The sequence below is a fragment of the Canis lupus genome, chromosome 11 (assembly GCF_048164855.1).
Source record: "Canis lupus baileyi chromosome 11, mCanLup2.hap1, whole genome shotgun sequence".
NCBI classification, from domain to species: Eukaryota; Metazoa; Chordata; class Mammalia; order Carnivora; family Canidae; genus Canis; species Canis lupus.
The window spans coordinates 50,411,391-50,438,575 of NC_132848.1; the positions used below are offsets into that span (position 1 = coordinate 50,411,391).

General features: G+C 47.6%; 2 long non-coding RNA genes across 4 annotated transcripts in view; one reads left to right on the forward strand and one right to left on the reverse strand.

Moving 5' to 3' along the window:
- LOC140600162 (uncharacterized) overlaps positions 1-27,185 on the reverse strand; it is a 181,648-nt gene that overhangs the window by 119,527 nt on the left and 34,936 nt on the right. The gene's annotated exons all lie outside the window — the stretch shown is intronic.
- On the forward strand, positions 7,234-15,104 carry LOC140600158 (uncharacterized). Of its 3 annotated transcripts, none has more exons than XR_012003346.1 (4): positions 7,234-7,361; positions 8,288-8,584; positions 8,669-9,012; positions 14,355-15,104. It is a non-coding gene; the product is annotated as an uncharacterized lncRNA (long non-coding RNA). The 3 variants fall into 3 exon arrangements; XR_012003345.1 differs by lacking the exon at positions 14,355-15,104 and adding an exon at positions 9,314-9,574; XR_012003344.1 differs by lacking the exon at positions 14,355-15,104 and having other exon boundaries at positions 8,669-9,574.

Sequence of the window (27,185 nt, forward strand, 5' to 3'; positions counted from 1 at the left end):
AGTAGGTACCCAGCAAATAGCTGAGGAACAAAGGGATAAATGAGTTCCATCTACCAAGTGCTTATAAAGTCTTAAGAATGGCACTGTCTTTTTACATGCATTACCTAATTTTTATCCTCCCAACAACCTCCCTCAATGCAGGATATGACAGGTCCTAATTTATGGATGGGGAAAATTAAGGCATTAAGGAGTCACATAGCTAATAAATGGCACAAACAGAACTAGAACCCTGTTCTGTCTTTTAAGTGCATTACCTTATACAGATCTAGCCCACTGAGTCCCCAAGGTCACCCTGTCTCTCCCAAAGGCAAAACAAGAGGTGACAATTGAGAGCACCCAGGCCAGAGCCCCCTGGCAGTCAAGCCATGTTTCATGATATGTGAATAAGAATGACAGGGCCCTGGCTTCCAGAAATCCCTTGGGCACCCTGCCCCCAGCTTTGGGAAGCCAGGCTACAGTGATAGCTCAGCCTCCTCAGGCAGCTCTGCCCAAGGAAGGGCAGATGACCATCCAGAGCTCTGGCCAGGGACCTCAGAAAAAATTCCTCCTGCTGGTGACCACCCTCAGTCCCTTCCCTCTTGTTGTGCATGCTAGACCAGTATCTTGGATACGAGGTAGGATTCAATAATTTGGAATCCCAGATGCCTGAAATAGATGCAAATAGTTGTTCTCAAACATTCATTCTCTGTTGCTATTTATTTATTTATTTATTTATTTATTTATTTATTTATTTAAGAGAGAGAGAGAGAGAGAGAGAGAGAGAGCACAGGGAGAGGGAGAAGCAGATTTCCTGCTGAGCAGGGAGCCCAATGCGGGGCTTGATCCCAGGACCCTGAGATCATAACCTGAGCCAAAGGCAGACACTTAACTGACTGAGCCATGCAGGCACCCCCATTCTCTCTTGCTTTATAATAGAACTCCTAAGTTCTAGACAGGTGTATGACTGCCTAGCTTATTATGGCCACAGGATAACACCAGAAGAAATACGTTCCTTTTCCAGATCAGTGATTCTTTTTTCATTTTAAAGATTTTATTTATTTGTTTGTTTGTTTATTTATTTATTTATGAGAGAGAGCACACTTGAGCTGGGGGAGGGGCAGAGGGAGAGGAAGAGAGAATCTCGAGCAGACTCTGGGCTGAGCGGAGCCAGACATAGGCCTGGATCTCATGACCCTGAGATCAAGACCTGAGATGAAACCAAGAGTTTGATGCTTAACCAACCGAGCCACCCGGGTGCCCCTGAATCAGGGATTCTTAACCAGGGATGGTCCTACCCTCTCCACCCTAAGACATTTCTGGTTGTCACAACTGGGGGTGTTCCACTGGCAGAGGCCTGGGATGCAGCTAAACATCCTACAATGCACAAAACAACCCTCCACAAAAAAAGAATTATCTAGCCCAAAGTGTTAACAGTGTCAAAGTTGAGAAATTCTATTCTATATCATGCCCTTAAAAGGAATGTACATGCCCTCCTCTGGTCCTTTCCTCCTTTTCCTCTAGGCTAGAAGTTGAGCAAAACTGGACCAATGTCCTTGGACCTAGGAACACAAGCCAGATGCTTGAGGGTAGAAGAGCAACAGTCCTGGACTGCCTGCCTCCGCTATTACTGTGAAAAAGAAATCACCTTCTCTCTTGTCTAAGCCATTATATTTGGGGGTACTTTTATTATAGCAGCGTAGCCCATACCCTCACTGATACAATGAGTTTTAAGACAACAGCACCAGGACCCCTGAAATGGCTTACACTGTGACCAAGTGCCTCCCCCTGCCCTTTGGCCCAGGCCCCCAGACCACCATCTGATGCTTGTCCAAGATGGCCTCTCAGTCCAGGCTAAACAGGATTCCAAATTTGTGTAATTTCATATAATTTCTTTTCTCTTAGTCCCTGTCCCTCTTGCTATTTCTTTCTATAACACCTCGAGGCAAGCAGAATAATGCCTCCCAGACCAGTCTGTGTCCTAATCTGGGGAACCTATGAATGTTTTGCATGGCTAGAGAGAGTTCAAGTTTTTGATCAGCTGACTTTAAGGAGGGGATCCCGAATTACCCAGGTGAGCCCAGTGTAATCACATTGGCCCTTAGAAGTGAACGAGGGAGGTGAGAGAGGTTAGTGTCAAAGTGACAGAGTAAGGAGAAACTCAACTGTCCCTTGCTGCCTTTGAAGACACCTTTGCTTTTCAAAAAAGAAAAATGCAGCCACCTAGGCAGCTAGGTGATAGGTCAGTCACCTAGGCGACCTCTAGGTGATAGCCATACTAACTGGAGGCAGAATTAACCAACCCTCTAATTCCAAAGTGTTTAGCTCTGGGGAGGGGGACGGGGGGCACGAGCCCAAGGCATGTGAGCGGCCTCTAGAAGCTAGAAGAGACAACGAATGGTTTCTCCCATAGAGCCTTCAGAAGGAACACAGCCGTACTGACGCTCGATGTTAGCCCAAGGAGACCCATTTACAGACTTCTAACCTCTAGAACTGTAAGATAATAAATTTATGTTATTTTAGGCACTAAATGATAACCTATTAAGCACCCACACAAGTATTCAACCTTTCTCCCCTTCTTCTTCTTCCTTCTCTCTCTCTCTCTTTCCAATTTAGTGGCTAGAACTCTATTTATTCTCTATGGAAGCTTGAGCCAGGGTGAAAGACCCAACACCTGAGAGAAGAAATGGATCATGCTAACTGGGGTATGGGCTGGGTTCTGCAATTCCTGGATTCAAAACTAGGTCCTTTTCTCATTTGCTTTCAGAAACATATATTTCATCTGCACCCAAGATCCTGCAGTAAGCAGCCTGCACTGCTTGTCATGGAATCCAGGCTGTCACTCGATTGTCTGTGTTTCCAAAGGGGTATCTGTTTAGGGCCAAGGCGACCGCTAGGTGATAGCCATACTAACTGGAGGCAGAATTAGCCAACCCTCTAATTCCAAAGTGTTTAGCTCTGGAGCACAAAAAGTTAAACACCTTCTTGCAACACATTATAAACATGTCAGTGTGTTTAACATGTTAACTGTCCTCTGTTCTCCTGCCCACGTGTTTAGAAAAGAAACAGGTTATGATGTTTAACTAGTAAATGGATGTATGTGCTCATAGCAGCTAACACTTTTTAAACACTTGTGGATGCTTAAAATTATGATGTGTTTAAGATTTGAACACGTTTGCTTTTCTACACTCTTAATCCAATGAGTGGCTGGCTGCATTTTTTTTTTTTTTTGAAAAGCAAAGGTTTATCCACCTTGCAAAGGCCAGTCTGCAATGACAAGTTCTTAGAGCTGCCAATTTTTTTTAAAGCATTTTTTTCCATATACAGACCCCCTCCTCCAGGGTAAAATGATAACTAAGAGAACATAAATAATGTCATTCTTGAGAGGTTGTCTAGAGTTCTATTCAGTCAGGGAATCTAGATGGTTTTACTGGCATGGGCTAAGAGGCTTCACCCATTTCTCTATATAGTTCTGAAAATGAAAACCAGAGAGACTCCAGGTCCTGCCCAGGCTACAGAACTGACTTCTCAACCCAGTCTGCCCAAACCAGTAGTTGGCAAAGGCATTATTTACTCCCATGTGCCTTCTATTGTGGGCTCACTGTGCGTGATCACTGAGAGAGTCTCTGGGGGTGGCAGTCCATCTGCCTTCCTCTGTCCCACTGGGACCTCTTTACTCTAGGCCTCCACTCATTCTTGTCTGATGTCTCCAACAATCTCCCCACTCATCTCCCTTGTCCCCCCACCAGTGTCCGCTCACTTTTCCATACCCGACTTCCAACCACAACCCTGCCTGTATGTGGCCATCAGACCCCCTTCCCTAAGCAGTCTCATTTCCTGCCAATGTGTCCCTCCCTCCCTATGCTTTAGCCACCCTGGCCTTCTTGTAGTCCTTGCTGCTTCTTACCTCAGAGCCTTTAAATATTCTGTTCCCTCTGCATGAAAGCTGTTCTTTTCTTAGTCCTCTTCAGCCGGCTGTTTTAGTCAACAGTACTCCAGGAAAGCTTTTGCTGACTCCCCCCAGCACCTCCGGCCTGGACAGAGGTGCTGCCCTAGCACTCTGTTTCTTCCCTCTAGCACGGATTACCACACGTTTGGGTTTGCCTGCCCCGCTCAGCCGTGCCTCCTCCTCTCCCTGTCTTCTCACTGCCGTAAGCCACCCATGAGGCCAGGGCCTGCTCCACCTAATGCTGGACATAGGCTGGACTATGGTTAGCACCTAGTGAATGCTTGCTGAATGGCCAGAGATGGGACTTGCAGCTCTGTGGGCCATCTCAACGTCAAGGGGAAAAGATTGTGTCATGAGTCGGGGCTATAGTTTCTGACCTGGGGCAAGCCCTTTCATTTCTCTGACTCTCAGCCTGTCTGCATGTGGAGGGGCACCAGATCAATTCAGTCAATGCTTACTGACCTGGCACGGTGTACAAGAACTCTACTAGGCTCCCTATTGCCTGCAGAGATGGAAACCTCAAGGGGCTCGCCCTCCTGGCCCTGTGAGGGCTTGCAGTTTAGTGCACAAGGTAAGACTTGCACAAATAGCCCCAATACAAGGCAAATTTGATAACACTCCGAGATTATTTGAAAGGACTACGGAATGCATAGAAGGACCCACTTCCATGTGACAGGCGGAGAAAGCCTGTGGAAGAAAGGACATTTGGGCAAACCTTAGAACAGATAGGACTTCAACAGGCCAAAAGGTGGGGGAAATGAGGAATTTTATCAATGCAGTGACATTAAAGGCCCAGAGATGGAGAAGCCTGGGACATGCTCATGGTGTGTCCAGGATCCTGCTTGGCTGCCATGTAAGACGCAGAGGAGGAGATGAAGCTGGAGAGGTAGACTGGAATCATGGCAAGAGGCCCTGAAATGTCACTCAGGAGTCTGAAATAAATTCATAAGGTGGCAGGGAGCTGCTGGAGGGCTGGGAGCAGGGGAGCGACGATGAGAGCTTCACGTAGGGTATGAGGCCAGCTGTGGGGCTGGGGCTGGGAGGCAGCTATCATGAATCAGGAGAGTAGGCAAATGGCAGTGAGGAAGGCAGGGAGAAGAGGAGGCAGAGACGGGAGACCAATGAAAGACGGAAGCAGCAGGATTCAGGAGCTGATTGGGTGTGAAGTTGGAAAGAGTGACGGTCAGGAACACAATGCTGCAATGAATAAAAACAGCGAACATGGGAGTAAGGGAAGTGGGTAGGAGCTGGCCTTCTGCAGATCGCCATGGTTCCTCTGCAGTTTTCTGAACCAGGTGACTTCTTGGGAGGTATATTTAAGACATCCAAAGCTCAGATGATAAAACAAACCACTCATTTTCTGAGAACAGCACTATAGCAGGTGTCCTTCAGTTTCAGAATCTCAGCAGATTAGGGCTGCCAGCTTGAGACAACTGTCTGCTGGTCAGGAGGCCTGGTGTTTACACCATGCACCTGGCAAATGCGAGTCATCAAACCATGTGTGAGATACGGGGTCAGAAGAGTGGAGACTGTGTTCTCCTGCCTGCTGCAGGTACTCCGAGGAAGGTTTTACTGGCATCTGTGAATCCTCAGTTCCCATCCCCTTACTGGCAGCAGGCGGTCTACACTTTCCAAGCCCTTTAGAGGCAGGTCAGAGCCAGACGCTGGCCTCTGGCCCCGGGCTGTGAGAGGAAGGAACTTCCAGCCCCAGGCAGGAAAATGTCCCTGCAAGGTTTTCCCTCTCTCTTCTGCCTCATTGATGAAGGAGACCACATGGTTTGCACATAGACCCCTGGGCTGCTATATGGAGGGCATGTGCTTCTCAGAGTCGCCAGGACCAGTAGAAGTAAGAAAGAAACCTGTGTGTTACACTGATATCCAAAGATCGTGTATGGGAATGGGACCTATACAACATTTTTCATCTATTTCAGTGACATTTCAGCTCCTATCATAGACTGGTGACTGTATTCATTTCCTATTGCTGCTGTCACAAGTTACCACAAACTTGATGGTTTAAAAACAGTACAAATTTATTCTCTTAGAGTTCTCGAGGTCAGAAGCCCCAAAGCAGCCTCACTGGGTTAAAATCAAGGTGTTGGCAGGACTCACTCCTTCTAAACTCTAAGGGAGAAGCTTCCTTGCCTTTTTAAGCTTCTAGAGGCCACCTGCATTCCTTGGCTCATGGTCCCCTCGTCAGTCCTCAGAGCCAACAGCGTGGCGTCTTTAAATCTCTCTTTCTCTCTTTTGATCTCTGCTTCTGTTGTCACATCTCCTTCTATAACTCTGATGCTCCTGTGTCCCCCTATCTAGGACCTCTGCGATTACATTGGCCCAGCCAGATAATCCGGGATAATTCCTATCTCAAAATTCTTAACCAACTCACATTTGCAGAATCCTGTTTACCACATAAAGTAACATATTCATAGGTTCAGGGGAATCCATCACGGACATCTTTGGGGGGCACATTATTTGGCCTTTGACAGTGATTATCATTATCTTACATCTGATCCTTAATCCCAGTATGGTGGGATGTGGCCCACAGCCAGATGGTCTTCCCCCAGGTAATATTCCTCCCACATCACCTATAGCCATGCATCTTTCCTTTTGAAACACATATGAGAATTGTGTTCCACATATGAGAATTGACTATGGGGGAAACCATCCAAATGAGGATAAGCCTTATGCACAAAGATATGTATGAAGCATTACAGGTTTTGTTATAAAAAAGATTGGAAACACTTAAACATGCAGTAATAAGGGAATGTGCCAAAAAGTTCTAGAATACTTGTGTTTGAATATTAGGCAGCCATTATAAATGATTATGACAAATGTTGAAAACTGAAGCCCTTTATAATGTTTAAAGCAAGTTGTACACTTACGTATCTCAATTCTGAGAAAAACATGTAGAGAAGAAAATTCTGGAAATGTATACACCAAAATGTCAACAGTGTGGGGTTTTTCTTCTGGAGGTCTGGTCTCACTTTTATTTTCTTCTTTATGCCTTTTTTAAAATAATTTCTACCAAGAACAAGGACTACTTTTGTTATCAGAAATCTGTTGGTGATAACAGCAGGTCATCAGACTGGAAAGAACAATCTGGCAATCATGGAGATGACTATTAATGAGGAAAGGTGCTGCATTTTCTATTTCAAGTAAGCACCTGAGGATCTGTGGCTGTATGATTCCTGCTCAGACCCTAAGGGGTCCCTTCTTTCTGGGATTTGTCTTGAGGGAGCAGCTAGGACTTCTGCAGATGGTACAAGGACCCACAGGACCACCCTGAATGATGAAGTACAAAGTTGGAGATGTCATAATGATGGTTACCCACAGGTTTCTGTTGAGCTCAGCAAGGAGATGATCAGAGGAAAATCTTCAGTGTGAATATGTAAAAGTTCATCATCTTCCAGGGTGGCCAGAGCCAAAAACAAACACTCAGGTAACAGTTCTACTGAACAAGGGCAGTGCTGGTCTCAGACCTCATCATCCCCAAGATGAAATGAGTGTCAGCCCACGTGGTAGAGGGAATGGGAAAATGGGCACATTCAAGGACTGCCAGAGGAAGTGTAAACTGGTAAAAACTAGAAGGCACCAGGCAGTGTGTATCAAGTTGTAAAAATGTCTGTGTCCTGTGGCCTGGTATCTCCATGTAAAGGAATTTATCCAAAGACAGGGAAAATAATCTAAGTGTCCAGTTTTATGAGCTCTGCATGGTGGAATATTATTCAGCCATTAAAAATCATGTTTGAGAAGAATATTTAAGAATATTCTTAAAGAATATTCTTTAAGAGAGATATTTATAACAAAATGCTGTTTAAAAAAAGCAGAATATAAAACAGTAAATATAGCATAATGCAATTTCTTAGCAGACAAATATATAAACAAGTAAATATATAAATAGATGGCCCTAAAAAAAGCCTGACTTATACCAAAATCATATAATGTGATTGAATGATAGGTTATTTGCAGGAAGGTTGACATGGGGAGATATTTATCTCAGTTTTTCAAGTTTTGTGCATTAAGTGCATATTACTCTTAATATATACTTATTTTTGGGCTGTTGCTTCCCAAATCGTCATCCCAAAGTTGATTCTACTGATGGAAACCCTGTTCTGCTCCATAGAAGGGACTCCCTTGTCCACTGTCCGGGTCACTGCAAATATGGACTCTCAGGAGGCTATTTGGGTTCTTTAGACTAGTGCAGGACTGGGTGCCACGGATAATTTTAAGGACTGAACAAGCTTTTCAAAGACAGGATTGTGGTTCCTTTGGTATAATAATTTCCTCAAATGCTTTTGAAATACTTTTGCTTCTGGTCATTCCATGAGCAAGTAACTACTACTAAAACTCTTGCCTATTCAACAGTTTTAGGCCAACAGGATGCCAAGTGCTCTCCATTTAATGGCAACTATCTTGAAGCCATTTGAAACAGACGCTTGAGTGGGAAGACAACACCCTTATGCCCTCCTAGACCACCAGGCTCCCAGTGCTCTACGGAGGAACATCTTCTGCCAGATTCATGCCTTCTCTTCAGTTTGAGGCACAGAAGCAGTTGGCTTTTTTTTTTTTTTTTTAAGTAGGTTTCATGCCCAGCACAGAGCCCAGTGTGGAGCCTGAACCCATGACCCTGAGATCAAAACCCAAGCTGAGATCAAGAGTCAGGTACTCAACCAATTGAGCCACCCAGATGCCTCAGAAGCAGTTGGCTTTTTAATGATTCTGATCCCCATTTCCAATGTGTTTCAGGGTTTTTCTACATATACTAGGAATTCTCTGATACCAGCTTAGATATCCTACAATTCAACCCAATTCTGACACCTTCTACCGGGAGATAGCACCAGATTCCACAGGCTGAGGGCTCAGTCCCACAAAGACCACCCCTGAGTTCAGATGCCAACTGCAAGTCCAGGTTGTCACCTGTGTTTCTGACCCACTGGCTGGAAATCAGAAGCCATCATCCCTCCTTGGGTTCAATTAATTTGCTAGAGTGGCTTACAGTTGGGAAACCAGTTTACTGTTTGGATCACCAGTTTATTACAAAAGATGGTAAATACGAATTAGGAGCCAGATGAAGAGACACACAGAGCAAGGTACGGGGAGAGGGACGGAAACCCCTCTGAGCACACTACTCTCCCGGAGTCTCCCTGTGTTTGCCAACCTGGAACCTCTCCTGACTCTGTCCTTTTGGGGTTTGATGATCTCCATTACATAGCCATGATTGATCTAACCATTGGTCATTGGCAATCCATTCACCTCCAGCCCCTCTCCCCTCCCTGGTGGTGAGACTGTAAATCCAACCCTCTAATCACTTGGTTGGTTCCTCTTGGGTGACCTAGGGGCATTCCCAAAGTCATCTCATTAACATTACAAAAGACACATTACCTTTTTCAGCATTTAGGAAATTCCAAGTGTTTTAGGAGCTCTGCCAGGAACTATGATTTCTCATCATAAATCACAATATCACACTTTTGCAACCCAGCAAGACTCCAAATTACTGAATTCTCAAGTCAGTTTAGATTTCAGGCTGCAGGCAGCAGAGCAGCACCTTGGCAAAGCAACATTCCTTACCCTCTGTTCTTGAAGACCAGCTAATGCTAGCCTGATTTTGCCTCATTCTCACAAGATTTAATAAAAGCAACAAGACGCAACCCAACACACAAGAATAGTCTGACTTTTTCTCATTCTTTCTCCTACTACTACAGCCTCAGGCAGCATACATTCTCCTTTCTTAAGGTGCAATTTGAGCAAATATTTTGCCACATAGGACAAGGGTTGCTCAGCAATATCCCAACCCTCACTGACTGGTACCTCAACTTCTTTTTGCGACAAGGCAGGGTCTGAAGCAAAACATGCGTATCCCATTGAATGCTGGCCTCCTAGGTGACTACTTTAAGGAAACAAGCCTTACCTGCCTGTGTACATTCTTATAGACTTAATTTTTAAAATGCCAGCCAATGTTCCTAGAGAGAGATTTTTCTCCACATGCAAATGCCTTTGTCAACAATTAGCAAAAAGCGAACTTGCTTAGCTGCATTAACTGTGTCATGTATTAAGCTGCAATTGTGCACAGCAGGTAGGTCCCTCAATTCCTTGTTAGATTCCAGAGAAATGCCTAATGCTGATTTGATGGTGGTGGGTACAGAAGCTCCACATTCAGGATAAAGTAGAAAAATATCCCCCAGCTCACCATTTCCCAAGTGCCTGCCCAGAATGATGGTGTCTTCCCTCTATGGCTCCAAACAGGACAAGGCAGTCAGGCTTGGCAACCTCGGTGGCCAAGGTGCCAGCTGCGTGTGTGCATGGGATCTGGGTCCACTCACCCTTCTCCACGCGAACCTCCCTCACAGGTGTTGGCCCTCTCACATTTAAACCAGCCGCAGGGAAGAGTTTGCTTTTCCAAGACAAATAAGGCCAGTGGTGACAACAGCTTTGTAAGGCAGCAGAAGCCAGTCCCTATTACCTGAAATTCCCATAGCTGTCACATTCCTGGTCCAGGCTTGTCCCTCCTAAAACACTGAGCGGTGGGGTGGGTGAGAAGGAAGGCCAGTGAGCAAGCCACCTGTGAGGTATGATGGGAACAGGGACACCAAAATGCTCTCTGCTCTTCAGGCCTCTCTCTCCCCTGCGCACTCCACCATCTCCATTAAGATTTCCGGTCCTTTGGACTAATCAGTTTCCTCTTGTAAGTACCTGTGCCCAAGCCAGAGAGCTGCTTATGGCCTGGGGGCAGGCTGCAGTGAAGCACCCATCCTCCTCTCTCCTCCAGCCTCCTTCCCTTCTTAGCCCTTTGCCCAGTCCCTATGTGTGTGGTCTCTCTCCCCTTCAGCTCCTCTTTCTGGCTACAACTTCCAGATAATGGCTGTCCCCACTCAGCCCAATCCATGGGGCATCATCTGTTTACCCCCCTTGAAGGATTAACCCATCCATCACCAAACACCTCCAAAGGGTTGAGTGAACAGCTGCTTCCCAAGAGGCAGGGGGCAGGACAATAGAAAACTCTGGGTATGGATGAGGATGATGCCAGAGGTGAACTCTGCTCCCCACATAGCTCCAAGGGCTGCCATGATGTTTGACCAGGTTCCCTTGCCCTTTGCCTTCTTCCTCCAGGCCCTGACCCAAAGTCCATTCTCGAGTCTGTCTCAGACTATGAGCTCTTTAAGGAGGCAGATGGGGCCACTGCCAGCACAGGGCCAGATGTAAATAGTTTAAAAGTGACTGAGAAGAGAAGGAGGAAGACAAGGGAAGAGAAAGAACAAAGATGTGAAGAGGAAGAAGGAAAGTGCACCTTTATTCTAGCCTGTGTGCCTCTGTCTGTCCACGCTAAACCTTTGGGAGGTTGCTGTGACCACTCTGACCCTAATTGCTCTCTCCCTTCCCTGGCCTCACCATCTGGCCCCCACCACCTCAGCAGAGAATTGCCTGTGTCCCCACCGTGGGCTTGGACTCCCAGCCTGCTGCCACTGTGGTTATTTGCTGCCTGTGCCTCAGCTCTCGTCTGCTAGTTGCTTCTTCCTTCTCCCCTCTGTGGTCATCAGCCCTTGCTGCAGTTTTTATTCATTGGGTGATGGGGTAGCCAGGGGCTGAGGCACTCTGGTAGCTCCTGCAGAGGAAGGAGAAGTCCAGGGCACATTCCAACCCTGCCGGTGCTGGCGCAGCCCCTCGGTGGTGTAAAATCTCACGCCTGGAGCCCTGTGAGCTCCTGGTGCCAGCTGCAATTTTATTGGTGGTCTGTGACTTCAAAGGCCTCTCCCCCTGCATGGCTGAACCAGCAGGCTGCAGAGCAGAAGGCCTGTGCCCAGGGCACCAGGGAATTCCCCTGGATCTGGACCCAGCCTCTCTGTAGGCTGCCCTGCCTCTTTCTTTTATAGTCACAAAGTCAGTCTGTGACCACAGCAGATGGAGAGGAACCACTTGTATAGGAGACTGCTTTCAAGGACCTGTATGCCCCAGTCTGTAGGCAAGACACTTCTACCAAACATCTATTCAATGTCCCAACATTCCTTCCTATAGAAACTCTTTCAGCATCGAGGTGGGAGGCTGGGCTGTGGTCCGGGTGATCCTAGGCACCCGCCTGACTTTTCTGTGCCTTGTCTATCAGGGGAGTGGGAGTTGATACCGAGGCCTGGCTGACTGCCTCATCACTCTTTGGAGGCTTAGAAATGTCAGGTGTGGGAGAACAGGCAGGAAATCTCCCTGTGGCAGGGACTGCTCCATCCACACTGCTGGCATCCCTCTCTGGCAGAGAGAAACTCAATCGAGTCTTTAAGACTCGAGGCTTTGAGTCTCAACTGTGACATGTCCTAACTGGGTTACCTTGGAGAGTTACCCACCCCCTCTGTGCCTCAGTTTCCTTATAGGGATTAGTTGATACTGATGAAACACTGGACCAGTCACTGGCACTCGGTGGGTGATGCAGACATGCTTGCTAATTCTTTCTAGTAACAAATAGGAGCAATAGGAGCCTTGTGTTGCTTGTTTATTCCACATGAATAGGTTTGTCTGTCGATGAGGTGACAAGCTTCCAGTTTTCTTACCTTCTTCTCCCCACAACACACATGGACACACAGACACATGCCAGCCTGGTATGGTATCAAAAGCAGTGCAGAGGTGAGACCCTGCTAAGTTAGCTCAGGGAAGTCATGAAGCCCCTGCAGAACCAGCCTACTCACTTTTAAAGAGGGGCTAAGGGTAACCTGCTTCCCAGAGCAAGATCAAATTCACATGAAATTTAAGTAAAGCTACCAGTAAACATCAGTGAAGCTCAGTGCTCTGCCTAAGGTAGGCATTTAATGAATGTTCTAGTTCTCTCTTGGCTGGGCTCATGATAGCTCAAAAGACACTTGAGGGTGAAGAATATGTTTAAGCTGGGAAGTCAAGGGCCTCACCCTCTACCACAGGCCACACCTCCCAGAGGGGCCACACTTATGAGGCCCTCCGATGGACCAGGAGGGGTGAAGCTCTCAGGGGCAAGGACTGCATCTTCTCCCTCGCACTTGCCAGCAGCTGGTCCAGCTCGGTACAAACAACGCGAGACACGAGCCCAGCAACAGTGACCCTGGCTGTCTGAAATCCTGTCCAGAAGGAAATTATTGAGAGAGAACTGAAGAAAGCAAAGCTGCTCTCAGACACATTCCCAATCTTGCCGGAGATGGAAACTAACAGGGATGGAAACATGACAGCAGAAAAATACAGACCATTTTGAAGTCTGCCCACCTGGGAGTCAAGCCACATTGAAAATCAATAAGGCACCAAGGCCGGGAGCTCGGGAGCCGACTGGATACCTGCTTGTGCCTCCTTTAAAGCAGGGAAAGCTTTGAAGTTGCAGACGACCAATAAAAATACAGCTGGCATTTACAGCTTCAACTCCTCCTTGCCTTCCCTTTTCACCAAGTTGCTAAAGCTGCAGCCCGTAGCCCAGGCTGGAATGTTGGCTCCGGACCACGGGGCCCATGCTGTTGACAAGGACAGTGGCTCCCAGCACGCACTGGCTGGGGACTGGGGAGTGGCTGTAGGCACACTGGCACCTTCCCAGAAAAAGCCTGTCTTGGGTTCCAGCCTGCAGAAGCAGCGGTTGAGGTCCCTGAAAACATTTCAGTAAGGTCCGGCTGTTTTAGAAACTGTCCAAGTCCTGCCCCAGACCAGCCACAGGGAAGCTCTCATCTGCATGGGATGTTGGCTTCCTGTCTCATCCTCTACTTCGCCTGATGCTCTCTGTAACGTCTGTAACATCAGGAGAAGGATAATCCTGTGGAATTGACTCCCTTCCTCAATAGGTGGAACAATCAGAACACAGCAGGGTTACCTGACTAATCACAAAGGCAACAGAAGCCGTCAGAGTGAAAGGGAGCTAGAATCCACGTCCCAGCCCAACACCAATGCTCTTCTCATGCTCTTGTTTTCCTCTTGACTGCTCCCAGGAAGCTCTGTGACCTTCCTCTTCATTCCGTACGCGGATAGCACATTCTCAGAGGAGGGGCCCTTGGTCCGGCCAGGGAGACACCATTCGGAGACATAAAACATCCAAGAAAAAAGCTACAAAGCAGTCTTTGAATGGAAGATATTATAGCCTACAACATATATGGGCAATGTCAGGCCTAATGACCAAGCTGAGCTAATGTCAATAAACAGAGAACTATTAGGAAATTCATTAATCAAGATCTTGTTTATACTCCTATTTGTCAACCCAATTATTTGTTTGACTTGTGGCCTCCCAGGTTTATTACGGTCATTTCTGTCATCAATAGAGCTGGGAGGCTGGAATTTCACACATAGGTAGGGCCTGCACTCCTCTTAGGTATGTCGGTTTGAAGAATCAGAGCTCTCATCAGGGCCCAAGGTCTGTCTTCAGTTAACAAATAACCGCTCTTTGTAATCCAGTGGCTCACTGGACCTTAAATTAATTGATTTGCTAATCACTGTTTCCTGTTTCCAGAAGTTGACCTCTGCAGCACTCTCCTGCTCTTGGGGGAATGTCATCAGGAAGAGAATCCAGGCTGAAAACACAACAGCGTGGCAAAGAGGGGACTGTCTGCTGCTCTCTGAGGACACCTGGGGTCCTGCCTCTCCCCCACTCCCCATTTGATCTTTATAGTGTCATCTCTCACTGTCCCCCACCTCTGTGCATTTCCTTCCTGCTCACTTGCTCCTGCTGCCTTTTCCTAGCCTCCGCCCAAATGTCAAGCTCCTCCAGAAGATGTCTCCCCTGACCATCAATGAGCCAGAATGGATCTGTCCCACCTCTGGCTCTTGGATTTCTCAGTCCCAGTGATTGTCTCTGTTCTGTTCCATTGGCACCTTCCACACAGAGCTTTATGAATTTCAGCTGGTAGCTACTGTGTAAATTCTTTGAGGATAAGCTGGCCTTAGGTGTCTCACAGCTCTACATCCCCTCCTTAGCCACACCCCTTCACTAACACACACATGTGCATGTGTACAATCACGCAGGCATACATGCAATGCTGGCCCAACAGAGGGTACTCTGCTGAGGGCAACTGTAGCCGTTCCATTAGGGATTTGCCTCCCCCCAAACCCTCTGGTATCGCTGTTGAGGCCCTGCTCATAAGTGAACACAGAACGAATATCACTTTGGTAAGGAGCAACTGTCTTCCCTACTTTCATCTCCTATGTTGAACCAATTTCTAGGGTTTCCACCTTCTCAGAGCCAGTGCTTCCTGTTTGGGAAATAAATGTCAAATGATTTCTCCATTCAAAGTGATGGATCACAGTAGGTTTCTGGGTAGCAGGCAGGGGAGCCCGCCTCATAAAAAGTAGACATTCTTTATTACTTTGAAGGGAAAAGGGTGAAGGGCCTTGTGGGGAGTGGGAGGAAGGGTCAGATTTCTCCAGAATTAGTCAGAGCAATATCTATCCTCAGCAGCCACCCTATGAATTCTGACACATCTCAAAAAGTGGGAGTCTGGAAAAAGCAGTCGGAATCTCTTACCTTCTGCAAAAAGCTACTGTGCAGTCTATTCCTTTGTAGTTCAGCTTCGGGGTGTGTGTGTGTGTGTGTGTGTGCATGTGTGTGTGTGTTTTAAAAAAAATCAAACCATCTTGGAAAAATCAGAAAGCAGATGCACCCATAATTGAACTTGGCAAGGGCAACAGAAACCTTGTTATAGGTGTTCCAGGCCCTCACACCCTAATTAATCTGGGGTGTGGGGGGGCTGTGGGTTTCTCTGCACAGATGTGGGGGGTAAGAGGTTGCAGTGGGCAGGAGATTTAGATGCCCCGAGCCCCCCTGGAAACTAAGGGCTGGGGACCCTTGCCCAGGCATGTCACGGACTCCCTTTCCTGGCTGGAGAGACTCCTGTCCAGGGATCCCAGGAACTCGGCAGTGGGCGCTGGGCTGTGGGGGCCGCTGGCCCACCTGAGAGGGGCCGCCACCCTGCCTGGGCCAGCCCCGCGCCCACAGCCTCGACCCGGTGGCGACTTTTACTATCCGCCATTTACCATTCTGACGGGAAAACAAATTTAAAACACCTGGAAATTTATGTCTCTGATGGGTCGAGTTGCACTGTTCCATTATATTAAATAATCCCGGCTGGGCGCTTCAAAGGCTGCTGGCCTCCCGGAGGCGGCCTGGCTGCGGGGCCTTTGTTAATGCAGTGGGCATCCTGGGCGCGAGCACCAGGACCGCACGGGCATCCGCACCTGAGCCCACTCCCGCAGCCGCGCCTGCACCCTCCTGGCTCCTGCCTCGTGCCCGCACCTGCGCCCGCCACCCTGATGCCGCTGCACCTGCGCGCCCAGGCCCGAGCCGCCAGCCCCGGCCTGCGCTTCCCTCGCGCTTCAGTGCTCCTGCCTCCCTGGGCGTTCACCGTGCCCCTGGCCTGGCTGTTCTCGCCATCTGCACCCAACCGGGCTCAGACCACTGAGGATGCGTTTCTCACCCTGTCGCTCCCTACCTCCAGGACTCTGGTTCCTCACCTGTGTACCAAGAGTTGGTGGCGGATAGCTGTTCATGGTGACACCCCTCCTGGCTGCAGCACCCTGTCTCCAGGGCAGCATCCCCTCGCCCCCCACTCCCACCCTCATACTTAGCAGCAAAGAGGTTTTACTCCATTGGGTCAGAGAAGCTCTAAAGGTCAAGGTGGGCGTGGGCCAGAGAGAAGGCTGGGGGTGGGAGCAATAACCAGAAAAGTCTAACTAACAGTGGGTGGCTAGAGGGGGTCAGAAGAAGCTTGGGAAAGAGTTTGGTTGGCACTTGGGGCCAAACAGACCTCCTCAAGGCTGGAACAGCCAGGAGCAGCACTGATGTGGGGGTCTGAGGGTGCTTCAGTATCCTGGGACTATCCAGAAAGTGCCCTCGCCACTGACATCACCTGGGTGTGGGGCTCAGAGGTGAGCACCAGTTGCCTAGAAGTGGGCAGGAAGGACAGCGAGTTGTGCTTGGAGTATGATACCAACAGACTGGTTTGTGGGCTTACACAAGGTCCCCCTTGGAAACTTCCAGAAAATACTAAAGGAGGGGGTGGCAGTGGGCTCTAAGATGTTCTTGCCTTGGGGTGAAGGCCATAAAATTTCTCATGGAGTCTCCTGAACCTTCTACATAGCACTACTGTGGGGACTAGAGGGAAAGTTTTCTGAAAGCACAGTTGTAAACCTAAGGGTATACAAATGAGGCCATATTATTGCACTTGGGAAAAATGGAGCCCCAGGAGACTGGGAACATCTTGCTGCCACAGCAGGAGAGGAACTGGGAGCAGGTGCTCCCACTCCCAGCTTCTTTGCTGTCCAGTCTCCCATCCTGCAGTTAGGTGGGGCCTGGTCTCCTCCTCCCCATATTCCCTCTATGGCTCTCTGCCAAGTCGTGACTCCTCCCTAGGGTCACTGGTACTATCCTATTCGGTCACAGCACCAGGGCTTAGAGAAAACTCCAAGACAGTCTCTTCTTAGGACAACCAAGCCGTTTACTAAAACAGGGTTGTTCATTGGTTTTCAGTTGCTGCCATGTGGATAGCAGTCACTCACTAGCCCACACTTAGAGCAGAATGCTTCAAAAATGTGAGTCCTAGACCTGGACCTACCGTTGTCTAACTGGCTTCAAAGGAACATGTTATGTCATCTCAGTCTTGTCATTTTGGAAATGAGGGCACTAGGCCACGTTCTCTGAAGCTACCATGTTCTCATCAATGGTTCTTCACCTTGGCAGCACAGTTGAGGAACTCTGAAACTACTGTTTGGGCTGCACCCCCAAGAGGTTTCGATCTGACTGGGCTGGGATGGAACCTTAAGTGATTCTAATGTGCAGGCCAGGCTGTGAACCCCTCTGCTAGTTGCTATGAGGATTTTATTAAGCAAACATCAAGTCTACATGGAGTGGCTCAGGGACCAGAACTCAGAAGCTCAAGAGGAAGCTTCTAGGAGTTTCATTTCCTCTCCTGGAATAAAAAAGTTTAAGAACTCAAAAAGCCCTAAAGGTGATATTTTTGGTCTCTTTTCAAATCATGCACTAAAGTTTAGGCCACCAGCAGTTCTAGGTAGGTCGGCTAAAAAGAAGTGGGCCCAATCCTGGCCTGGGTGTTGGATGAGTTCACTGGCCACAGAAATCCTCTATTGAAGTGTCCCCAAAGTGTCTCCTGGGCACAAGAGGGAAGTAGCTAGAGAGGCTCCTCCACTATCTTACCCGGACTCCCACCTGGAAGAGCCTTTTAAATCCATGTGCCACCCAGGCAGCATCCTTGACAAGAGGCATCACCTGTGTGTGTGGTCAACCATTCCTCTAGGCCTCAAGGGAACCTTGGAGCTTTGAACTGCATTGCCCTGCCCACAGTGTAGAGCCAGTGTTTGGAATGGGCGAGAATGCTGCCAGAAAGTCCCTCCTCTGTGGTCCAGAGGGGAAAAACTTGGGGAGCAGTGAAAAGTTCTCCATCAGAGGCCTTAAAAGAAATGCTATATAAAACCCTTTCAAGCTGTAATGAAATAGGGTCATTTCTAATGAACCAGACTCTACACATGCATGCAACTGATATGCTTGGAAAGTTTTCCTTTCTTAAGTAATAATGATAATACTTTCCCCTTTATCACATTCCAGTGTGCTTGCACAGTATGACACTTCCCAGCCCCTTGAGATAAGGAAGGCAGGTATTACTGTCACTCTTTTATAGGTTAAGCACCTAACATAAACAATACCAGGACAAAAATGTTCTGCAAACCATGTAACCTGAGTATCTGCCATGGTCTCATCCCTACCCCATGTCACTGTTAAACAGGACTCTCTCTAGCTACAATAAAACCTACACATTTGCTCGTCCAGAAATTTTATTTATAATTTAAAGGCATATGTGTGTTCCCAACTATCACATAAAGAGAAGTGTGATAGAGAATTCTGTTTAAAGTATGTTCCCAACTTCAAAAAAAAAAAGTGTGTGTGTGTCTGTGTCACACACAGAATAAAATAAGCCAAAAAAAAAAAAAAAGAATAAAATAAGCCAAATAAAATACATCAAAATATTAATTATGGTCATCCGTGGACTATGAGAATGTAGCTGACTTTATCTTTCTATATACTTTAAGACCTCTAAATTAAGCATGCATTAATTTTAAATTTTAAAACAAGATATTTTAAGAATAGTTTCGTTTCCACAAACTGTGCAAGAATAAATTTCAGCTCAGCCCTCCGCTATGTCATTGTGAGTTTCAAAATGGCACCTATCCAGCTGGGAATGGCAATTACCAAGGGAGAGCTTGTGGTTTAGCACCCCAAGCAAAGCCCCACGTTAATGGCTGTTAGCCATTACAATGGCCGATTTCTCAGGGATCACTCCAATTAGGATCTTCTCTGTGGCTTACAACACCAGCCCTCTGACTTCAGACAGGGAGCATCTGTGGCACAGCTGGAGCAGCTGGATTGGAAAATCAATCACTACCCAACAACTGTGCAACTGATGGCCCATCAATCAGAAACATAAGGCGTCCGCTCCATTTATAAAACACACGCATTCTCTCGCGAATCTGTAAATGCAATAAGCAGCCCCAGCACCTCAGCCCCGAAAAAAAAATGGCGGCATCAGTCACTTCTGCCTGTGGAGAATCACAGATTGGCACCATCAAATGAAGCGCCACTACTGCAGGAGCTACAGAAGACCCCTGTCCCCACACCCAGTGGCTGTCCAAGCCAGGGTACCCTCTGAGACCCCCAGTCCTCCTGACTTTGAGATTTTTATTGGCCCTGACAGCCAGTCATGCTATAACCATGAGAAGGCATCGGTACTTGAAGAATTTCTGAGGCTTTCTAAAATGGCCATTTCCTCCTTCCTTTCTTTTCTTTTCTCCTTCCTTTCTTCCTTCTACCCTTCAAACACTAAAGGAGAAAGGTCTTTTCCCTCTATCATGGTCAGGTGATGACCAGACCTATGGGAGTTCAACACTTACCCACAAGTGAGCTGACTTCTGGGGTGAGTTTATTTTTTCAGGATCCAAAAGACTTTGCCACAAGGCCCACAGAAGACTAGGCTCACACAGTATTTCTGATTTCAGTGCTGGACTGGGAAATGCCAGAAAGACTCAGCCGGAAGTCTAAAGTCTGGGAACACTTTTCCATCATTATTATTATTTGAAGAGGAACATATTAAGTGATCCTGGTAGGGACCAGAGATAATGGATAGGCTATCTTTCTATCCTGTGACCCACCTTAGCACCCTGAGGCTGGACTTGGGGTTCTGGGGACCCTATTACTCACATATGCAACATCAGGCCATTGCCTCTCAGTTTCTGGCTGGCCCCAGAACTATAGGCTCTAACTGCTTCCAAGGAAGGTTTCCTGAATCCCAGGATCCTCCACCGGCTGGTTTGAGGAAAGAATGGTTGAGCTGTCTCTTCCCATGGCTTCAGGAGCCTTTCTTTCCCTCTGTGAGTAAGAGGCACACACCATTGCATGGGCAGGAGGGCGTGCTACAGTAGACCCTTTTCTTGTTCTAGTAATAGTGGTATTACTATAGCATCAGAAAACTCTGGGCAGCAGAACCAGACTGCCAAACCACATCACGCCTGGGGGTGAGCTGTGAAACGACAGGGCAAGAAATGTACAGGGAGCTCGCTGGGTTAATGGTGTTTAGAAATAATTGTAGAGAGCAGCTATTGAGCATTTACATGTGCCAGATGGAAGAGCAATTGAACTTTTCTGTATGGTTCTCAGGGGAGGGATGAACCCCATTGGGAAGAAGCTAAAGGGTGACAGATTTTAGGTTGGAAAGGGAAGAATGCAGCTATGCAGAGATACAAAAAGCTGTCTTGCTGGGCAATGGCTCCTCATCACCAGAGGTGTTTGAATGTAATGTGGATACTCTCTTGCTGCGATGTTAGAGCTAGAATCATGCTGTAGGGGAGCAGAGGTAAGATGTAAAGATGAGTTTTTAAAATATTTTATTTATTTATTTATTTATTTATTTATTTATTTATTTATTTATTTATTTATTTGAGAGAGAGAGAGAGAGGCAGAGGGAGAAGCAGACTCCCTGCTGAGCATGGAACCCAACATGGGGCTCAATCCCAGGACTCTGAGATCACGACCTGAGCCACCCAGGTACCTCACAATTTCTTTTTAAGATTCTATTTATTTATTTGAGAGAGAGAGAGAGAGATAGAGTGAGCAAATGGGGGATGGGGCAGAGGGAGAGAGAATTTCAAGCAGATTTCCCGCTGAGTGCAGAGCCCAATGCGGGGCTTGATCCCACGACCCTGAGATCATGACCTGAGTTAAAATCAAAAGTTGGATGCTTAACCAACTGAGCCATCTAGATGCCTCTTGATGTGAAGATTTGTTAATGTCCCTTTTAATGCTGAGGTTTCTATGATTCTGCTTCCATGTTTTAGCCATGTATCTTCCTCTCTTACATCCTTTGAGTACTTGCTGACATGTTCCAGATCTTCTTGGCAAATACTGTGTCCCAGACGCTCCTGGAGGGACAGGGACACAAGGCCTCCTTCCCTCTGTATCTCCTTGCAAAGGCTCAAGACCATGCCCCAGAACTTCCCATCAATGCAGTGTTCATTAATTCATGTTTGGAGGCCTTCCTGCACTCCAAATCATAGCAGCATGAGATAAAATGTGAGATGAGAAAGATACAAAGACATAGTTCTGATTTCTCAAAACCAGGTAAGCCCCTCTGAGGACCTGAGGTAACACAGAAAGACAAGAGAGTAAATAGGTGGCAATTCAACTCTTGTAGGAGAGAGGGGCCTAAAGGTACCCCAAAGAGGCAAAATAGTTAGATCCAGAGTCAGGGTCTGAAACCAGGAGTTGGGATGGGGCTTTCCTACCCATGAAATGAGGTGGGAAATAATTCTCAATTCTGCTTAAGGCCCTGTTTTATTGGAGGGGAAGGCTGAAATAGTATAGCCTTGCAGCCAGGGTCTGGGCCCAGCTGCCCACTGGCTCAGGACAGGAGACCCAAGCCACAAACAACAGGCCTGGGCCTAGACAAGATTCCTGGGACACTGCTGGGGAAAAAAACCCAAATCTCCCCCAAAAACAAACAACCCCCCCCTCCCAAAACACCAACAAACCAACCTGTTAAACAGACAGGTACATGCAAAGAGAGAGACATATAACAAAACTCCTTTCCAAATGAGCTTGCAAACAAAGTTCCAACCCCTCCAAAAAATAGCCTAAATAATCAACCATCAGTAAACAAATTTATCCAAATGAAATGAAAATAACAGAGGTCTGAAAACAAATTTAGGATATACATGCTCAGGTAAAGGAGGTAAGAGGGGTAAAAGAAGAAATAGCAATTAGGTTTTTTAAATTACAAAAAAGGAAGAAATAGATCAAGAGATATAAAACTAAAATCTTGGAAATAAAAATATCACTGATGAAATTTAAATAATTAATAGAATAAGTTCTACATGGGATACGGTTCAAGAGAAAAGTGATAAATTGTAAGATAGCACCAAGGTATTTGCTCAGAATGCAGCATAGACAGAAAAAGAAACTTTATTTAGATATATGAAGTTTACAAGACCTTGAGGATATCTTGAGAGGCTCAAACGTATATTTAGTAGAAGCTCCATAAAAAAAGAATGAGAGTTATAAGAGGAAAAAACATTCCAAGAGACGATGATGGGGATTTTCCAAAATTGAAGAGAGATAGCTTCACAGATGGAACGATGGCCCTGAGTATAGACCAGGATAAAGAAAACACCGTGACACACATCATAGTGAAACTGCAGATCATCAAGAAGAGGAAAATCATGAAAAGCTCCCGGAGCCTGCCCAGTAGAGCTCAGAAAAGGAACACTCAGGGAAGCTCAGGATGAGGAGCTGTAACTTCTCTTTCACTCATTTCTAGAACAAGGAGCAAGATTGGCCCTCAACACCAGGCAGGAGCTGCAGCTATCATCCAATTTAGCCCAGCCTGGTACACAGGGAAGCAACCACATCCCTGCAGGCCTGGGGAAACTGAGTCTGCCACCTTCCTCCTGCTGGTCCCAATTCAACAAGTGCTTTACCAAAGCTCTCAAAGATCCATGGGAACTCTTTCGGGCATTTACAATGATCATGGAGTCCTGAACTTCTTTCTGTCACTGAAATAATCCCTGGTTCCCAGAGAAACAGGTCTTTGGGAAGGTAGTGGATCCCTTCTCTTGCTATTGCCAATTGTTGTTTTTCTTTACTGTGTAACTGTTTGCTCCCACAGTATGTCACTCTGGAAAAAAATATGGAAGTGGGGCTTTCACATGTTTGAGAGAGAGCAAACTCCTGTTGGAAAAAATGAAATCTCCTACCTGGAGCCCCAAGGCTGAGTCAAACTTTCCACTGAATCAAGATCTCTGCTTGCAACTTGAGAGGCAAAATTAAGTTGTAATATTCCAGCAAATAGCTATAGCCATTCAGAATGCTACTCCTGGCTCTTTGGCTGGATCGCAAACCAATGCAGAGGCAAATTTAATTACCTGTCAGGAACTAAATAAAAGGTTTGCTTCATCTGATACTCCCAGTGTGTAGGACCGCTATGAAAACAAGCCTGACGCTCAATCGATTTGCTGTTTACAGAGGCCCAAAGAGGCGCCCAGACACACCAGTGGGCTGCTTGAAGCTTTTGGAAGCTTAAATATTTTTTAATGCACTTGCCCACTGTTCCCTCTTCCTAAGCTTGGCTCAAAACCACTGTCCACTCCCAAGAGCTCTTGCATCTATTCCTAAAAAACATCCCATAAACTTCCCTTTCAAAATGGCTGGTAAGGCCAGACCCATCCCATTAGCTTTTCCACACGAGAAGGCTCATCTCTCCCAGAGAGGGGCTTGTTTTCTGGGATTGGCTGCCTATCCATCAAGACCTCCATGCTGCCCCAGCAGCATCATCCATCAGTGAGTCATGGGAGAAAGAGTATTTTGGCACCAAGAGGCTCTGGCATGCTAAGCTAAGTTCACATTTATTGCTGTAACCTCAGTTTGTCCAACTGCAGCATGGGGAAACCTGCCCTAAGATTCGCAGGGTTGTAGCAAAGCTAAATGTGAGGATGGGTATTAAAAACCTGGACCAATGTACAGAGGTGTCCTTTCTGATGAATACATATTATTTTATTGCCTGGATTTGGAGGGCCAGAAGGCAGGGAAGGAGCAATTTCTATCTTTGTGGAAGTTGGAAATGGAGGCTGTAGCAGCACACTGAAAAAAAAAGGGGGCAGACAGAGCGCAGAGCAGAGCCTGTGCTATGAGCAGTGCAGGAGAGGCCACAACTATGGAGCCTCCAGGGCCTCGCAGAAAGCAGTCAGCCCACAGGCTACTGGGACAGCCCACTCCATTATTGTACCATTAGGGCTTCTGCTGACTGCTCCCCTCAGAGCCTGGAGGACTTTAGGGAATGAAATGGGCTCAAGTGCCCTCACTGTAGCTTCAGGGGGGTGTGAAAGAGAGGGCAGCCTGGAGCTGCTCCAGAGACTACAAACCTAGGCCAGGTGGGCACATTTTTCAGTCTAAGGGCTCCAGATTCGGTATGAAGGCCTAGACTTGCAAGGACTGGGTTAAAGCAGAATCCTACCCTCTCCCCGCACCATCTATCCCTCACTCCTGACACCCGGGCACTACCTCCACCTCTGGCAGGGCTCCTGGGACCAGAGGTGCTCATGCTTTTCTCTAGACCCCTTACCACCACTTCTCTCCTACTGTGTTTCCAGACAGGCCCTGGCAAGTGCTTGGCACATCCTCGTTGGGACCAAAGTCTGCCACTCAGTCACCTCTGCTAGCCCTTCTGTCATTGGAGGGATCACATAGGGGTCCCATCTTCCTGCTTTTGCACTCTGTCTCCTACAGATCAAAGTACACCTCCTTCAGGAAGAGCTTCTCAACCTCCTTGATCTCCAGAGAACCTTCCCCCACCTCTGCCCCTGCATGGAGCAAATAGGCAAGCCCCCTGACATCTATCTCTTCAGCTGTCACACTCTTTTGATAGTAACTCCAGAGGGGAAGAGGCTCAGGCCAGCTCCACAGGTCTGCAGCCATGCCTCCTTGCCCATTTCCACCTCCAGAGACCTACCAGCACCTGGCAGGGAGTTGGGGTCAGATGGATGGCACTGTGGACCCCACCAATCACCAAAGAAATGTCCTACTCCCAAAGCCCTACAAGGGGCTGAGAATAGAGTCACTCCTCACCTGGCCAGAGGCAGGGAGGCCTGCTTCCCCAGCACAGCTGGCCTTTAAGCTGATGGTGGAACAGGTAACAGCTCCTACAGATCCTTCTTTGGAGAACAGGAAAAGAAATATGCTCCCTGCCACATCTTTAATGATCTGATTATCAGGAAGGCACCACATTTTAAATTTCTCTCCATAGTGCGTGTGTGTGTGTGTTTCTAGGCAGTGCTAATAAAATCTCTAACCCACGTGGCAGCCCCACTGCTCATCAACTATCAGCTGCCCTCAGGCTGCACCAGTCTGTTTATATTATAAATAAAGTCTGAAATACGCTGCTTGCTCAGTGCAGGCTCCTCAAGGGGCCATGGAGGAGAGGGGGAGCTGAACCAGCCCCTCCCTGCTCCCTCCTACCCTTGCTGGGGGAAGGATGGCCCAACAGAGGCTTTGCCTGAGGCCAGCTCCTTTGGACGTTAACAAACCACTACAAGGATCTGCGATCCATCCCAGGAATCCCGGTTTAATTATTTAGGAAGAACGCTTTTGCTCCCCTGAAGCTCTGCGGCTCCCCAGAGCCAGTGGAATCATTGTTCAATGCTTATTACTGCCGCGGGCCCCTGGGTACAGTGTGGCAGAGACCTCATTTCAATATTTACCACTTAGATCACTTAAGGGCTGTCAGCTTTAATAACATTTTATCAATTGGATACTTATATTATTCACGGCTTCATAAAAATAACAAGACCTGCCTTGGCATTTCAATCATACCCGGGCTAATTTCAGTGACTGCTCAGGGATTTCGTTTTTATTAACATTTAGATACGACGTGACTGCTTCTCTTCCTGAATGCACAGTGTCTGAGGTGGCCGCTGGGCAGGCTGTGGGGGGTGGGCCACACAGATCTCTGCCCTGGGCATGTGGGCAAGGGGCGGGTACACGGGCAACACACCAACAGGCTGGGCAGACACCCTCCCCAGTGATGACTCGTTCGTGGTGGGTGGGGTGGCTCACTGCTCCTGCCCCTGACAACTTGGTTCCCACCTCACCTCCTCCTGCCCTGCCCAGGCTGCAGCCACAGGGAACCATCTCTGGGGCTCCAGAAGGCACCCTTCTCTTCTGCAGGGCTTGGTCTGGAAAGCTTTTGCTCCGTCCTCCACCAATAGAGCTTCCTGCAAGCCCTCTAGGCTCACCTACAAGGCCTCCCCTACTTCCCAAGAGCTCGGGGCGCAGTCAGTGCTTGGGGTGTCTGTGAGTGGCTGGTGCTTCCTGGCCCTTCCCGTCTCCTGGCTGATTTCCATGTCCTCTTCTCCCACAGGGGTCACAACCCTTTTCCCCTCTGGTATCCTGAGAAACCAGAAGAGCTGGGCATAAGCCTCCAGACTTTTCCTTGCAAATGCTTTTTTGTACCTGTCTCAAAGGTGCTTGCTGTTGCTGGTAACTGCAGGACTTGTGCTAGTTGCTCACCTTGGCAACCACCCCCAGAGATGTCATGGTTTTTGAGGAAACACCACCTTGGCAGTGGCTGCCCCATCTTCGGTGGCTCTTGGCTCCTATGGCTGCCTCTCCTTGCTGCCCCCAGGCCTTCTCTTCTTCTTTAGACCCTGGGGCCCCTCAGTTCCACTGTTGTGGCAGCCTCTGCCCCTTCCATTCCATTCTTTTCACAGATGCCACAGTCCTTCAGCGTCACCCTCCTCATTTCAACCCATCAGTAGATTTTACTGCTCTCAGAACCCCAGCCCGAGTCTTCCCTCTCACATGAGCCAGTCCCTGCCCTGGCTCTCTGGCCTCCCCATGCAACCCTTCCCTGGCTCACAGCCCTCTGGCCACTCTGGCTATTCGATCCACCAAGCCTTTTTCTTCCTCAGAGCCTACAATTTCCCATCTGCCCTGGAAGGCCCTTCCCACTGCTCCTCACATGACTAACTAGTCTCTGCTTTCATGTCACCAAGAGAGACCTGCCATGATGCTCTCTCTAACATTTTCTCCTTCCAGCCTGGTCTTTCTCTCTCGTGGTCGCCTTTGCTACCTCTAGGGGGCTGATCACAATATGCAATGATTAATAAAACTTTCTTTTAAACAAAGGTTGGTTTGATTTGCTCCATTAGCTTGGAGAGTATAACTGACACATAGCTGTTTAATAAAAAAATATTGAATGGATGGAATAACACACCCTTTCCTTTCTTCCCTTTT